A 16,624-nucleotide genomic window follows, 5' to 3' on the forward strand; every position below is an offset into this window, starting at 1 on the left:
CCATTTCAGTGCACTGAACACCCTGTAGGGGGCAGTGCTGTCTCACCCGTCAGACTTGAGAGGGCGGGGCTCTAGGCAGAGCTGTGTTTTGATTGGTGGATCGGTGGTGAAGTCGTCACTGGCGGACATGAGTAGAAGAGAAGGTGGCTCAGAATTCCTGTGTGACTTTAACTCAAGGAGCTCAGAATGCATCAACTATCCAACGTCAAACGTGACCCTCGACGGCCGTGGAGTTACGTCGCCCACCGAGATGCCGCACCCGCCAGGGCCAACTTGTGACAACCACAAATGACAGCTTTCATTTCTCATGGCGCGTAAAGAGGGATATTTTATCCAAAATAAAATAAATAAAAGTTCTGTGAAATATGACAATGCTTAAGACCACCACAACATGCGAGTATAAAATTCTTCACCATTCCATAAAATATATTTTTGTTGTTTATTTCTTTTAGGAGTTTATTTGATGATTAGCTGGGCTACCCATTGAAGATGGGCTGAAATCCAAGTCATCAGCGTAGACCTTGTGCTTTTAATTCGGCTCATGGCTTGTCCATTTGGTCTGCTCTAATCATATGCACCCCTGATCCCTTTCACACTCGGTGGTCTTTTTCTCTTCCTCTCACCATCACGCGTTGAACTGACCTTTCGTGCGGTTGAAGTGATCTGCTTGGGGAAATGCTGTGATGGTCGCACTGGCCTGGTTTAGCAACTCCAGCCTAGTCGTGGCGGGGCTTTCGACTTCACGCATCCACTGCCCATCATGTGACATTATCAGGAATTAGCACTACGGCTGTGAAGCCCCTTCACATGGCCCGAGCGGGTGAAAGAAAGTTGCAAGCCCTCCGTGGACACCAGCGTGTAACACCAGACAACAGAACAGACACACTTGCTTATTCTTAGACCCTTATTTGGTAGTTTTATCTTCATTTTTGATTGTTTTGACACCCCCCCACCAAATTTTCAAATTTTTCTTCCTAATCGTAGCAGCCGGACACACACACACACACACACACACACACACACAGACTTGTGTCCATTTTTTAAGGGGGATTTCTTCATTTATTTATTTCAGTATCGTGTTCACCATGAAATACACCCTTAAATGAGAATGGTCACATCATAGAGGAGGGGGCGGGCTCTAGCTAGTACTGTTTTTTGATTGGTGAATCGTCCACAGAACGGGCGTAAGCGTTCTACTTGACTTGCTTGTCCTGTGGCTCAGTCGCCTGCTAAGAGTTGTGACTGAGGACGTCAGATACGAGTTCAAGAGAAAGGGGTAAGCCAGGAGGGCTACGTGTGCGCGAAGTGGGGGACTTTAACTCAAGAAACCCCAAATGTAGCGTAAAGTGTTTTTGCACCTGAAATGTCTGCAGTATGCGGGGCACTTAATGGATGGTTTACAGTGCATCCGGAAAGTATTCACAGCGCATCACTTTTTCCACATTTTGTTATGTTACAGCCTTATTCCAAAATGTGTGTAGAATTCTGAGGAAAAAAATGAATTTAATCCAACACCCCATAATGACAACATGAAAAAAGTTTACTTGAGGTTTTTGAAAATTTATTAAAAATTAAAAAATTGAGAAAGCCCATGTACATAAGTATTCACAGCCTTTGCCATGAAGCTCAAAATTGAGCTCAGGTGCATCCTGTTTCCCCCGATCATCCTTGAGATGTTTCTGCAGCTTCATTGGAGTCCACCTGTGGTAAATTCAGTTGACTGGACATGATTTGGAAAGGCACACACCTGTCTATATAAGGTCCCACAGTTGACAGTTCATGTCAGAGCACAAACCAAGCATGAAGTCAAAGGAATTGTCTGTAGACCTCTGAGACAGGATTGTCTTGAGGCACAAATCTGGGGAAGGTTACAGAAAAGTTTCTGCTGCTTTGAAGGTCCCAATGAGCACAGTGGCCTCCATCATCCGTAAGTGGAAGAAGTTCGAAACCACCAGGACTCTTCCTAGAGCTGGCTGGCCATCAAAACTGAGCGATCGGGGGAGAAGGGCCTTAGTCAGGGAGGTGACCAAGAACCCGATGGTCACTCTGTCAGAGCTCCAGAGGTCATCTGTGGAGAGAGGAGAACCTTCCAGAAGGACAACCATCTCTGCAGCAATCCACCAATCAGGCCTGTATGGCAGAGTGGCCAGATGGAAGCCACTCCTTAGTAAAAGGCACATGGCAGCCCGCCTGGAGTTTGCCAAAAGGCACCTGAAGGACTCTCAGACTATGAGAAAGAAAATTCTCTGGTCTGATGAGACAAAGATTGAACTCTTTGGTGTGAATGCCAGGCGTCACGTTTGGAGGAAACCAGGCACCGCTCATCACCCGGCCAATACAATCCCTACAGTGAAGCATGGTGGTGGCAGCATCATGCTGTGGGGATGTTTAACAGCGGCAGGACTGGGAGACTAGTCAGGATAAAGGGAAAAATGACTGCAGCAATGTACAGAGACATCCTGGATGAAAACCTGCTCCAGAGCGCTCTTGACCTCAGACTGGGGCGATGGTTCATCTTTCAGCAGGACAACGACCCTAAGCACACAGCCGAGATATCAAAGGAGTGGCTTCAGGACAACTCTGTGAATGTCCTTGAGTGGCCCAGCCAGAGCCCAGACTTGAATCCGATTGAACATCTCTGGAGAGATCTTAAAATGGCTGTGCACCAACGCTTCCCATCCAACCTGATGGAGCTTGAGAGGTGCTGCAAAGAGGAATGCGCCAAACTGGCCAAGGATAGGTGTGCCAAGCTTGTGGCATCATATTCAAAAAGACTTGAGGCTGGCGCAGCTGCCAAAGGTGCATCGACAAAGTATTGAGCAAAGGCTGTGAATATTTATGGACATGGGATTACTCAGTTTTTTTATTTTTAATAAATTTGCAAAAACCTCAAGTAAACTTTTTTCACGTTGTCATTATGGGGTGTTGTGTGTAGAATTCTGAGGAAGAAAATGAATTTAATCCATTTTGGAATAAGGCTGTAACATAACAAAATGTGGAAAAAGTGATGTGCTGGGAATACTTTCCGGATGCACTGTATGTCCACTCTCCTGAAAGTTGGCCAATTAGAACACAGCACTCGGTAGGCTCCGCCCTCTCGACTTTTGACAGTTGTCATTTCAGGGTTTTTTTTTTTTTTTTTCACATTATGAGTGCAGGGGCAGACCTACCGGATGTGCACCCAGGGGCCTGTTTAAGATAAGTGGGCTTATTCGCCTAGAAGATCTATGAAAACGATCAAGTGTCCCAGTGGCAAAATGATCAAGGGGACGGGGGGAGATGGACCACCACTCTGCTCAATGAGACAGTTGAGCATTTGTATGGTGAAATGATTAAGGGGCTCTGGTCAAGGAAACAACCAGGTATTTATATGCATAAAATGACCAAGGGGGGACCCCACACGCTCGATGAAAACACTTGATTATCTGTGCAACCAAATGATTGGGGTCTCACCCAGGTCGATGATATGATCCGAATATCTGTGTGAAAAATACCGCGTTGCACTTCATGATCCAGTGCCTGCCTGCTGCGTGGGAAAGGCGCTATATAAGTTAAATGTATTCTTAATGTTAAAAGTACAATCAAGTACTGCTAAGGAACTAAGTTGTCCAAGGGCCTCATGGGGGACTTCATCCAGCCCTCTGTGTGTCCAACACGTTCCTCCTCCATGCATTGGCTTGTCCTGCCTGAATATTAAGAAAGTGGACGGTGAAGACGGTGGGTTCTTGGGTGGTCTGTGATGCGGAGATGTCCGTGGTTACATCGGCGGGCAGACATGTTCTCCTCATAGGGCTGGGGGTCCATTTTGAAACGGCCGAGTGATTACATTGGTCTTTTTCCTTTTTCGATGACTACAGTACATCAAAAACAAACAGAAATGCCACCTGGATGCCTGCAAAGGCAATGCAGGCCCCGCCAGCACAGTCAAGCCTCTGTGCCCAAAATGCCAAGAAGCCCCCCACCCCACCCGGCTGCAGTAATTCCATGCCGCTTCATCATTTCCATTCCCGCCTTCCACTGCGGCGCACATTTTTCCACCACTGGGTTTCCCGTTTGTTACGCCGCATGGACCAGAGAGACGCGTCTCTGATTCTTCACTATGGAAATTCTCATGCGTCTGAGGGCACTGTGAGAGGTGATGACATGAAACGGCTGCTGTTCTTAGTTTATGGAAAAAAAAAAGAAAATAAAATGGAAACAAAAATGCCAGGCTGGACGTCCTGCCTTCCTTCAAACTGATCTACTAGGGCGTGTTGCAAGAACAGGTTCCCGTGTGCTGTGCGTGTGTGTGACAGGGTGGCACCGTTTGGGAAGCCGTGCCTGACACGCTGGCGCCTTTTAGAACCCCTGAGGTGTATAATTAGGACATTTGACTAATTCCCCCCCCCCCTTTGGATCATTCTGGAAAGGAGGCTGGCAGCAGACGGGTACATACGATCCCCCCCCCGAGGGACATGTGGCCTCCTGATATCACAAGTGGCCTCGTCGGGGCACATCGGTCTGTTTTTTTTTTTTTCTTCAGTGTCTCTCAGTCTGCCCACTTGTGTTACTTGGCGACTGTGCCCGGTCTATCGCGGTCACGTTTGTGTTTCTCCAGCTGGCTCGGTATGCTCGGACCCCAGTTAATTTTATACCACAGCTAACTGGGATTTGACTCTTCAGATCTGTCGGGTGGCAGTCCAAGGTGGGTACCCCCCTGAGGGGGTATCTTGACTCTGCTCCATGCACTTATTCCGAATGCCAAGAACAAACTGCTTGATCCTAATCAGTCAGACTTCGAGAGCCACATTGGACTTCTGGGCAAGGCTGGCACCCCATTCTGATCATTACCAAGTGAAAGGGGTACAGCTCCCAGGCTGCATTGTGGGTATGGGTGACATGGCTTTTACAATTTACAGAAATCCTTAAAAATTTATGACATCTTGCCTGAAGATGGGGCCTGAGTTGCCTCGAAAGCTTGCATATTGTAATCTTTTTAGTTAAAAAGATAAGGAGTCATTTTGCTTGGTTTTTCTCTAAAACACCTAATAAACTCAAATAAATGCAATGACTGTCCTGTAGGGGGCGTTGCAGCGCCCCAAACACCAGGCACGACCACAACGAAACAAGTTCTGGGTTCAAATACAAGGGTTTATGATCACAAACACCTTACAAAAGGAGCCTAAAAATGTGACATGACCACAAGTATCCTCTCTTCTTCCTCTCCATTCAGCTTCTTCAGATGGGCCACCCGAATCCCACCTCACCTGGAGGAGATCATAGGGGCTTCTTTTAGTACTTCCAGTGCTGGGACATAGCCTGTTGGCAGCACTTCCAGGTCAAGCGGAGGTCAAAATTCCCTTGGAACCTGCTCCACAGCACTACAATTTCCAGAATGCCCTGTGGGTGTCCATCTAGGTATCCTGGGGTGCTGCCATGTAGCATACCTTAGGCATATCCCGATGTCTCCCCTTGCTCTTCCAATGTATCGGCAGGCTAACTGTCTCCACTTCTTGCCCAACACACTTTTCTTAGCATTGGCACCTTCTGCCAACCACCTGGAGAGAGCATGAAGTGTTCCAGTTTTCCTTCCTCCTGGCTTCCCAGCTGGGTGACCAGTGACCATCCTGCACAGGGTGCCAGCCCATGGGTGTCTAAACCCTGCAAGCATATCCTAATTAACAGTATTCTCCTTAGCCTATTTATCGTGTACCCCAAAGTACTAGAGTGGGATTTCAATGTTTGGGTAATGCTGGAGCACCAATGGGACCCCAAATACAATGACACCAATAACAATATGGGTTACCAAAGGCCTATCCCTTAGTGCTATGTAATAAGACCTTTGATTGGTCAGGAATTGCAGCTATAAAGCACCAATAACAGACGACAATTGGGGATACCCATAGTGCATTTCAGGTACGGCCTGTAATTATGTAATTATGTGATGTCATCAACAGTTGAATTCCGCTCTGCACTTGTCATATTATGTTGTCTTGAGGATGACTGGTGTTCTGTTCTGTGTATTGTAATGTATTGACCCCCCCTTTTTAAAAATTTTTTTTTTTTTGACACCCACTGCACGCCCAGCCTACCTGGACAGGGGTCTCTCTTTGAACTGCCTTTCCCAGGGTTTCTTCCATTTTTTTTCCCCCACTAGCTGGAATTTTTGGGATTTCTTTTCTTGTTTTCTTAGAGAGTCAAGGCTGGGGGGCTGTCAAAAGACAGGGCCTGTTAAAGCCCACTGCGGCCCTCCTTGTGTGATTTTGGGCTACACAAATAAATTGTATTGTATTGTAACGCAGCTGTTGTTATGTGGCAATTGGTGACTTGGCTGCCCCTTTCAAGTGTCATCACATTTTCTTCATTGGCCCACCCACGTCCGTCAGGATATCCAGCATCTTTATAAAAGCGTTGCCACATCCCCCAAAAGTAACGAACTTGACTTTGTGCAGCAGCCGTACAATGGACTCTACAAGAATCCACAGCGAGACCCGAGCACTGGCGATGCCGCACGAGAGCATACGGATTGTGCCCAGTCATGCCAGGGGGGTCTAGTGATAGGGACCGTACAAGACGGCAAAAAAAAAAAAAAAATCAGGATGCATCTCTTCATTAACTCATCTATTCGAGTTAACCCGAAGTTGGCATATGGAACGAAAAATTCTTGTAGCTGGCAGTTAATGTGTCCAGGGGCTAACCCATCACGTCAGCCGTAATGCCATTCATTCTTTCATCCATCTGTTTCCTAGTGGTGGGAAGTCATTCCTAGAAAGATGGACTTAGCCCTCCCTGCCGAGCTGCCAGGTCTCCAGCCTGATGCCATCCATCGATTCCTTGCAGATCTTCTCATTCTCTGCATTGTCACCCACTACCAGCAGCGGGTTCACCCGTCTGGCCATTTTATGAAGCCATCCCTTCATCCTCGTCATGCTGTTCAGGGTCAGGCGGCCATAGCTTATCCTGGATGGGATGCCAGTCCATCAAACCCAGCATTTATGGGCACTTGTGCGTATGGAGGGGGTGGGGGGGGTGGGAGAGTGGTATCCTCGGAGGGACGCAAGCAGGCTGGCGTTTGAACACCCTTCTCCGAAGCTGCAAAATATTCCAATACAAAAGAAGCAAAAAAGCTCATGGAGTTCATCACTTAAATCATACAGATGCCCGGATGCCCAAAGCAGTTGACAAATTGCCCCCCCACCCCTGGATCAGGTGACCTAAGGAATTTGATCCCAGATGCGGAGATAGTGGTTGGCCTCGGATTTGTCTTCCGCAAATAAAAGTATTTTCAAGCGTCTGAGTGTTTCAGCCCTGACCACTTCACTTTGCAGAAATCAATACGCCATTTGACAGTCTGAGTGCGCTGCTCTTCAGCATGGAGGGCATCGGGTCTTCTTGCTTTAAAACTCCAATTTGAGACCAATTAGTGGCGTTGGCTGTCTGGCGACTCCAAACTGCAGTCGATTTCGAGTAAACCACTGCAGGCGTCCTCAGCTGGCCTGCTTTCGCGTGGGCTCCGGTGGGCTTCGAATGGTTCAGCCTCGTGATAGAGTGGCTTATTCGTGTGCCTGTAATTTTCAAATTGCTAACTTCTGATGGTTAAGGGTGGCGCTGGGTGGCACAGGGTGCACTTGTTGGCCTTGCAGCTGCAGAATGTGAAGTCTGATGCGCCGCCTGGTCGCCATCTCCGTGGCCTTTCTCCAAGGGCTTTGCTTTTTACTCCCACATCCCAAAGAATCTGCCTTGGCCTGCAGTGAGAGGGTATCAGGGTGTGTGTGTGCCATCCTGCCCAGCATTTGTAAGAGTAGGGTAACAGCCACCTGAAACGCCAGATTGAATTCATGCGTTCAAAAAAAGCAGACGGGTTTGCTGGTCAGGCATCAGCATGGCACAAGGGAGCCGAGGTCGAGCCTGGCCCACTTGTTAGGCTTTTGTTTATGGGTGCACATTACTGGTGGGCATTAGTGTGCCCAGAGCTGAATCACAAAGCCTGTATACAGCACTGCCATGATGGACTCTGTGACCTGGTGACAGAAAAAGCAGGTACAGAAGTTTTGGTGGTTTGAAAGAACAACTGGCACCAATGGATGATTTGATTGGGTACCCATCAGTGATGCCAACTGAAGCTCTTCCTACTGTTTAATGAGCGGATTAAGTCAACAAATATGGGTGACCTGTTCCTCTTCAGTGGACACCAACAAATTTAATTGGACTTCTCCTGACACCCTGGAAGAACGCCGTTTGTGCTTACATTTGAAGTCAAAGGCGCTATATGAGCTCACACATGCCAGTCCCATTATCGAGCCACTTAGGAGATCAAATAATGAAGCTAACCCAACTGGGCTCACCCTCTATGCACATACGCTTAGGACTGTGCCAGGCAACGCACCTTGGGATGGTGTCCATGATGGAAGGGGGGGCGCGAGTTGAGCTCAGAACATTCAGTTGTCATGGAGCTACACAGGAGCGCAGACAACGTCACCGATGGGATTGTGCTCATCCCCTCTAGACAGGACCTCTTATGGAATTGGGTAGGGACACAAGGGGATTGTGCTCATCCCCTCTAGACAGGACCTCTTATGGAATTGGGTAGGGACACAAGGGACCTGTCCTCATAGGGCTAGGAGTAAAGGGCCTTACGATGGGGGTCCACCGTGGAAAGGAGCTATATAAACTCAAATGACTGAGGAGCCCAAGCCTGTTAGTTAACCCGACTGTGCCCACCCGCTAGATATGAGGAAGATCCCTTCTGTCTGTGCATGTGGCAGGACTGCGTTATTAAGAATATCTTAAGGTGGGAAAGGTGCGATATAAAAGGACAGGATTCTGTCCCCCTTAAGTAAAGTTCTGTCATTCACCGTGTCACTTAGGAGTCCAAACACTTAAGTTAACCCGACTGTGCCCACCCAACAGATATACAGAAAGCTCCTTAGGTCTGTGCATGCGGTACAACTGCACATGCTGTTAAGATGGCCCTGGGATAATGTTCACTTTGGAAAGGCGCTATATAAAAAACTATGGGATTCGGTCCCCCACACGGTGTCATTTATGAGCCCCAACAAGTCAAATAACCTGAATGAGGTTTATGTATACAGCAGGACCATATTAGTAAAGTGTCTTAGGATGGGGTTCACTTTGGAAAGACGCTATATAAAAACAGACAGAAGTCTGCCCACCCTCCCATCTCTAAGCCATTTATGAGCTCAAACAAGTTCATGAGGCTGTCTGAACTCCCCTCTAGATAGACAGCAGGCTACTTGTATTTATGGTATTAGTAAAGGGTCTCAAGATGGCGGTCACTGTGGAAAGGAGCACCACACGTTCACAAGTCGTTCCCATTATGACCGAGCCACTGGTGAGCCCACCCATGCTCACCCACCAGAGATGCAGCAGGCTACTTAGGAACATTTAGACAGCAGAACGGAGTTAGTAAAGCGTCTCAGGTTGGTGTTCACTTTGGTAAGGTGCAATAGAGAAATGACACTAAAAAGAATGTCACTTGATGGGGACAGAATAATCAAATAACATTCTGTTTATCCCCAAACAAGTTCAATGACCTGACAGTGCCCCCCCCCCTTCACATATATGGTACATGACTTATGTCTACAGCTGCACCCCAGTAGTAAAATACTTTAGGTTGGTGTCCACTTTGGTAAGGCGCTATATAAACATGACACTATTTGTCCCCATCAAGTAATGGTCCGTTTATCCCGGTATTGCTTATGAGCCCAAACAGGTCCACTGACCCGGCGGTGCCAATGGTGGTCTACTTGCATATTCAGTTGTACCCCATTAGTAAAATAGGCTGGTGTTCACTTTGGTAAGGCGCTATATAATATGACACGATTCTGTCCCCCATTAAGTAAATGTCTATTTGTTTCATGAGCCCAAATGGCTTTACTGACCTGACAGCGCTGACCCTCTAGACGTAAGGTATGTCTATGTGTGTGTATACAGGAGTACAGTACCTTGCAGTGGAAAGGCGCTATATCAGATGATGGGACTCTGCCCCCATTGAGTAACCCTTTGTTGATCCCGGTGTCTCTTATGAGTCCACTAACCCGACGGCGCTGCCCCTCTAGATGTCTTTTATTTCTGTATATGTGCAGGTATATAGTAACACTGCATTAGTAAGATGCTACAGAGTGGTCAGGCGCTATATAAAAATGACAATTCTGTCCCCATCAAGTAACATTCTGTTTAAGTGTCACGTATGACACCAAACGTGTTCAATGACCTGACGGTGCCCACCTTTCACATATATGGTAGGTGACTTACAGTATGTCTACAGCTGTATCCCAGTAGTAAAATACTTTAGGTTGGTGTCCACTTTGGTAAGGCGCTATATAAAAATGACACGATTCTGTCCCCATCAACTAACATTCTGTCACTTATGAGTCCAGATGGGTCCACTGACCTGACGGTGCTGACCCTTCACATAAACGGTGGTTTACTTACTTGTACCCCATTAGTAAAATAGGCTGGTTTTCACTTCGGTAAGGCGCTACATAAAAATGACATGATTCTGTCCCCATCAAGTAACATTCTACACCCGTTTACCCCAGTGTCGCTTATGAGAATAAATGGGTCCACTGACCCTTCACATACATGGTGGGCTATTTGCATATGCAGTTGTACCCCATTAGTAAAATAGGTTGGTGTTCACTTTGGTCTGGCGCTATATAAAAATGACACGATTCTGTCCCCAACCAGTAACATTCCATTCATCCTGGTGTCATTCATGAGCCCACAGGACTCCACTGACCCGACGGTGCTGACCCTTCACATACACGGTGGACTACTAATGTATTTAGTTATACAACAAAGTGGCATTCACTGAGGAAAGGCACTATATACACTCGTAAAGCTCAGTCTCCATATCCAGTATATACACGCACACATACAGAGACCACTGGTGCAGTGCCGGCCTGCGCTCATGCTGTACGTCTGGACGTGTGCAGCTCTAGGGTGGGATTGATGCCATCTGAGGACACGTCAGGTGTAGTGCGATGAGACAAAGTGTAAAAACTGAACGTGAATAAACCAAACCAAAAGAGACTCTGCTTTATTTGCAAAATATCACATTAACAGGAAAACCTTCTGGCTGCAGCAATCTGATTGAGGGTTCCAGGGGGTCCGGCGTCTACCATCAGGGTGCAGATGAATTCCTTTTTTTGTCTCTCTCTCTCTCTCTCTCTCTCTCTCCGGCACGTCCTGATCCTTTTAATGAATTTGCTGAGGGTTTACGACGTGTCAGGGCTGAAGGCAAAAGCGACGATGACGATGGCGGCCCCTGCAGACGCATGCCGACCGAGGAGGGCGCCGCTAATGGCCTGCTCTTTATCAGCATTTCGACGTAATTGAATTCAACTCGCTGTTGATATCGAGAAATGTGCTGCATTCAGAATTCTCGCCCAGTGGCCTTCCCGGAACTGCTGTGACGCTCCTCATCTCTCACTCTCGTGTTTTTTTTTTCCCTTTTTAAATTAGGTTAGGCTCTTCCAGGATGTCTATTTATAACAAACATGGCGGAGTTCAATCTACCCGGCTGGCCGGTGCCCACAATCAGGGGATTTTTTTTTTTTTTTCCTGTCCCTATAAATTTGGATCGATTTAGAAGAATAAAATGTCAAACACCTGACCTGTCACAAAACGGCCTTTATAATAAAATAAATAAAATTGAGGCTTAAAAAAACGGCACTGGCAGAAATGGGCCCGGACCACCAGTGGGCCTGTACTATAAACTCACAGGGGTCACCGTCGGCCTTCAGAAGGCGTTTAAAAGCTTCAGAGAGAAGCGAGCCCTGCCACTGTCACTGGCTGGCACTTTGATTATAGTCACCTCAACGCTGTAACCCACTCGCTCCCAAGTTTCTCCATTTAATGTGCCCTCAAGCTGGCGGCCCCCTTTGCTTTCTCTCTTTAGCACACTTCGGTGTTCATAAGCTGCACGCGCCATGACAGCCAGGGCTGCATCTCCATTACATGTGCAAGCATGACGAAGAGGGCAGTGCACTTCAAAAAAAGGAGCCAAGATGGCAGACACAAAGGTGGGCTCGGCCCAAATGGCTACCCCTCGATGACTCCCAATAAACCAAAAGTCCATCTTGCCTTTTATTGGAATGATAAAGAGAGAAAAAGAAGACGCCATCTCTGTGCCGGCCGTCATGTGTCCTCCGACTTTCTGAAGTCTGTCATTTTATATGGGGGCTCTTTAAAGCACCGAGTGACCGATGACATTCACGTCAGCCCAGTGTAGGGGGACATCGAAGAAAAAAAAAAATGAAGACCACTGCATCTCGTGTTCTGTTACTTGAATTTGAGCAAAAAACATTTGGAGGGGGCGCAGCTGCAGAGCATCCACTGGCACTTACTGCACCGTGACACGGACAGAGCCTTTGTGGGGGTCTTAGGGGGTACTGGGTACTGCTACACAACTAGCGGCTCCAATGATAAGGGGTCATAAGTGCCTGGTAAGTCTTATTAGGACAAATTAAAGCCTTTGTGGGGGTCTTCGGGGGGCCTCAGATACTGTTATACAACAGATAGCCCCTATAATGAGGGGTCATAGGTGCCTGGTAAGTCTTATCTGAACCAATTTTTGTGGGGGGGTCTCCTTACGTATAAACGGCCACTGCAGTAAAGTGGTACACCACACCTATGCATGCACACATTACGAAAGGTAACTGCATATGCCCGCCTGGGCCGTGACACTTTACAAACTCTGTGCCCACCTCTACCTGAGGTACACATCATAAGAGCACATGCACGACCCACGTGGCCATCCTTCCAATTACTGAACTGGCGGCATCCATTTTAAAGTCACAGGAGGCTGGTGGCCTTGCCAGGGAAATGGGGGCAAAGCAAGCGTCAGCCATGGACTTGGTGCCACCAACCATCACTTATTTATATTACAACATAAACTAAATATATATTTTTTTTAAAAATCTCAAAAAAAAAATGAAGACGACTCTCCTCAGCTTCATGTCATTCATATCCAAGTCTCCTCAGGCTACTGACAACTGCACACGCCATTGGTGTGAAGTGCAAACTTTAAATGATCATTCACACACTTTTTCATCTTTGCAAAATGAAAATTAGCAAGGCCAAGCTTCTTAAAATAAAACTTTATAAAAAGAGACAGAGAGATAGAAAGAAAAACCCAACAATTAAGGCAATAAAGGCGGCTTCCCGTAAACTCATTTGTGGTGAGCAACTTCAGAAAATGGAGGGCTGGATTTAGTAAGGGTGGGACGAGGGGCCGCAAGATTTTAATTTACGGTTTAAAACGTACGCGTGTCGGCCTGCCTGAAAACGTTCTCTCACTTCCTTCATTTCAAAGTCGGATTTGTGTTCAGCTGCCTTTAAAATGAATGTGCATAGCTGATTATATACAAACTGAGAACACACACACACACATCTGCTTCAGAGAAGAAACATTTATCATGTACGTAGAACGAGGAGTGATGTCAGTCTTTAGTATAAAATAGCCATATACTGTATAGAAAGACAGACAAATATCAAGGCGCATATATTATATATAATATATAAAAGTTCATATAATATATATATATGAACTTTATAAAAGAATTACTATATTCATTTTCATTAAAAAAAAGTGAAATCACAAAACAGTCTGCATCTGCTTGTTTAGAAGGCGGATGAATGAATTTGCACATGTATGAGTTAATACGATTTCAGAAGTATAACATATCCACTTGTTGTTAACTTTTATATATAAAGGAGTAGAAATATCAATGCATACAGACCAGAAACACACACACGAACTTATAAAATATTGATAATCTTTATATCTAAAAGACAAATGGCAACTACACAAGATATTTGCTAATTTAAATGAATAAATTACACTCTGTTACATAATGAAATTAATTTCTTTGCATAAATATAAAATATTAGCTTGAATTAATGTTGATATCCTCTTATTTATAAAGAGAAATAATATTCACACAACATAAAAATCTGCTTGTTGCAAAAACATATATAAATATATACACACAATATTCATTTGTCATAATCACAGCAAAGGCACTATATAAAATAAAGTGATAAAAACACCATAAATGCAGAGGCACTGTAGATATTATAGGCACTTGTGTACTTAAACGCTATAAATGAAGAGCGACATGGCAGAGGCGCTATATAGAATCCTTTAGAGTGTTTTATTCCTTGTTCCATTCCATGTAGCGCCTCTGCTATTCATATCTCTTCATTTATTGTGTTTAAATCGCTTGCTTTTATAGCAAAGGCACTATATAAAATGAAATAAGTGATAAAATAGTATAAACAGATACAAAGCAAAGGCACCAGATAAAAAAACGCCAGAGAATAATTAAAGAGATACGCAGCAAATCCTCCGTATAAAATAAACTGATCAAACACCATAAATGAAGAAGTTCATATTTTATATATATATATATATATATCAAATAACGTAAGTGGTGAGAAACCTATAAATGAGAGCACTACATGGCAGAGACGCTATATAGATTCCTTTACAGAGTTTTATCCCTTGCTCTAGTTATTCTATATAGCGCCTTTGCATTACATATCTCTTCACCTATAGGTTTTTAATCACTTGCTTTAAGATGTGGATAGCAAAGGCACGATAGAAAATGACTGAAGTGATACAACATGAACAGGTCAGTCTGAAGTAACTGAAGCGCTCCATCAAAGTTCTTTCCAGAATGACTCGACTGCCGTGGTCGTCCCTAGATCCATTCCCTGGTTCAGATCGACTTATCTTATCTTCTATCCCTAACTGGCTTTGCAGAGGCCGAACAAGAGCACCACCATACCTGAACGCTGCCCACCCCGACGGACTTGCGGCGCACTCCGGTGGTCGTCTCTCACCAGCTCTCACGTATCTCCCGAATGTTAAGCCTGCACCCTGCGCGCGCGCACTAATTGCGGACTCTTCATCAGTTCCACTCTAAAGTTAATGTCGTCTGTTCTCACTGCAAACCCCCCTCCCTTAAAAAAAAAAGGTCTCCTAAAACTCCTGGAGGACGTGGATCTAAAACCCCATAAAAGGAGGCTAGCGGGCTGTTTTTAGGGAAGGGAGGGGGGGTCACTTGAAAGCGGATTGAGGCTGTTAACAAAGTCATAAAACAAACCGCAGAGCGGAGCGGCGGCGGCTCTCCTTTTCTCAATCCCGTTTTTTTCTTTCTAAACCAAACGTCGGTCTGCCCAGAAGAGTAACAAGAGTTTAAGAAGGCTCTTTGTATAAGAAAAGTCACTTTTTAAGCAGATTATCTAAAGAATGCAGTTCAGGTTACACTCTTGGAGGATCTCAAACGCGCATACCTGTGTTTTACTTTTAATTAGCAAAGTTAAAGAAAGGAAAAAAAAGCCTGCAGGGAAAACAAAATATAAAGTTTTCTTTTACCTTTATCCGTTGAATAAATGTTGATTTTTATATTTGGTCTGAAGTGTCCTCTTGCAGTATTTTAAATTTTTTTTTTTTTAATTTTAGCAACTAATCCTTCAACTGCCACCTCCCCCCTTTCTGCTCCCCCTTCATCCTCCCGGGTGCTTCAGCCTTTGACTCCTCTTCTGTCTGGAATTACAGTCCAAGAGACAAGTTGTCCTGATCTCAGCGGAGGCGCCCGCAGTGTCACCCCGCCTCTGAGTATGAGCTCAACTCAAAAGAAGGGAAATCCTATTTAAAACAAAAGGCGCCTCCCATTGTGAAGTGACTGCGTCGTCAGGCTCGGCCCCGGCAATTACTGTGACGGAGAAGGACGGCGCGAGGGAGGAGCGAAGCCCGCGCAGCTCCGAGTAGACGAGCGCCACATTCTACCGGCGAGATCGCTGCCTTACCGTCTGTGCAATCCGACTTGTGTGCTTCTGTGTATGTGAACGTGTCACGAGTGAGGAGGAACGGCTGGGGCACTGTGTCCGCCAATACGCGGCCGGTGGGGGGCGCTGTACAAAACTGAGGCGTAAATGCGGCTGTGACGCCTAACAAACCTACCGATTTAGTTATCTTCAATTTAAATTGGATGAGAATTCTTTAACATAAACGTGGAAGATTGTGTTCGTGTATTTAGATGGCTGATAAAAGCCATTGGACTTTTGTGTACCCGTCCCGGCTGTTCACTGGCACTTTATTGGTATGAGTGGTAGAGCCAGTGCATGACAAACAATTTGGGTTCTTGGCATATGAAGTTGGGTCTTTAGGCTGTGAAGAGGTTCCAAATATGAGGACAAAACAGAAATGTATAATGTTTAGTTGGCTAAAACAGGAGGATAGATAGATGTAAAAGGCACTATATAATAAAGTATTTTGACTTGTCAGTGCCCAAATGGAGCTCCATCTTACCCCACACTGTTCTCTCTCTGTTTAATGCCAGTGCTGCATCCCGACTTTTTCCATGCCCAGTCATCCCCATTAAACGCCAACAAAGCCCTCTATGTCATTGAGCCATATGGCGACAGAGACTGGCAAATTTACACAAAAGCCACAGGATTTCTCACACCCCTGCCGACTTTACACTCACAAATGCCTTGACTCATTGCTTTTTATTTGACGCATGCCACAAGACGTGGCACTTAAGTCATGGTAGAATGAATTAGCAAGGTGGCAGGACAGTGTGGCTCTGGAATTCCATCTTCGAATTGCTCA

At 45.8% G+C, this 16,624-nt stretch overlaps 1 long non-coding RNA gene across 1 annotated transcript in view; it reads right to left on the minus strand.

Moving 5' to 3' along the window:
• The window catches only part of LOC114667779 (uncharacterized), a 34,798-nt gene extending 19,145 nt beyond the window's left edge, over nucleotides 1–15,653 (minus strand). The window contains exon 1 of the long non-coding RNA XR_003718781.2: nucleotides 15,386–15,653. This is a non-coding gene — a long non-coding RNA (uncharacterized LOC114667779). The remainder of the gene's footprint in view (nucleotides 1–15,385) is intronic.
• Between the last annotated feature and the right edge of the window lie 971 nt (nucleotides 15,654–16,624).

The sequence above is a fragment of the Erpetoichthys calabaricus genome, chromosome 17, assembly GCF_900747795.2.
Source record: "Erpetoichthys calabaricus chromosome 17, fErpCal1.3, whole genome shotgun sequence".
Classification (NCBI taxonomy): Eukaryota; Metazoa; Chordata; class Cladistia; order Polypteriformes; family Polypteridae; genus Erpetoichthys; species Erpetoichthys calabaricus.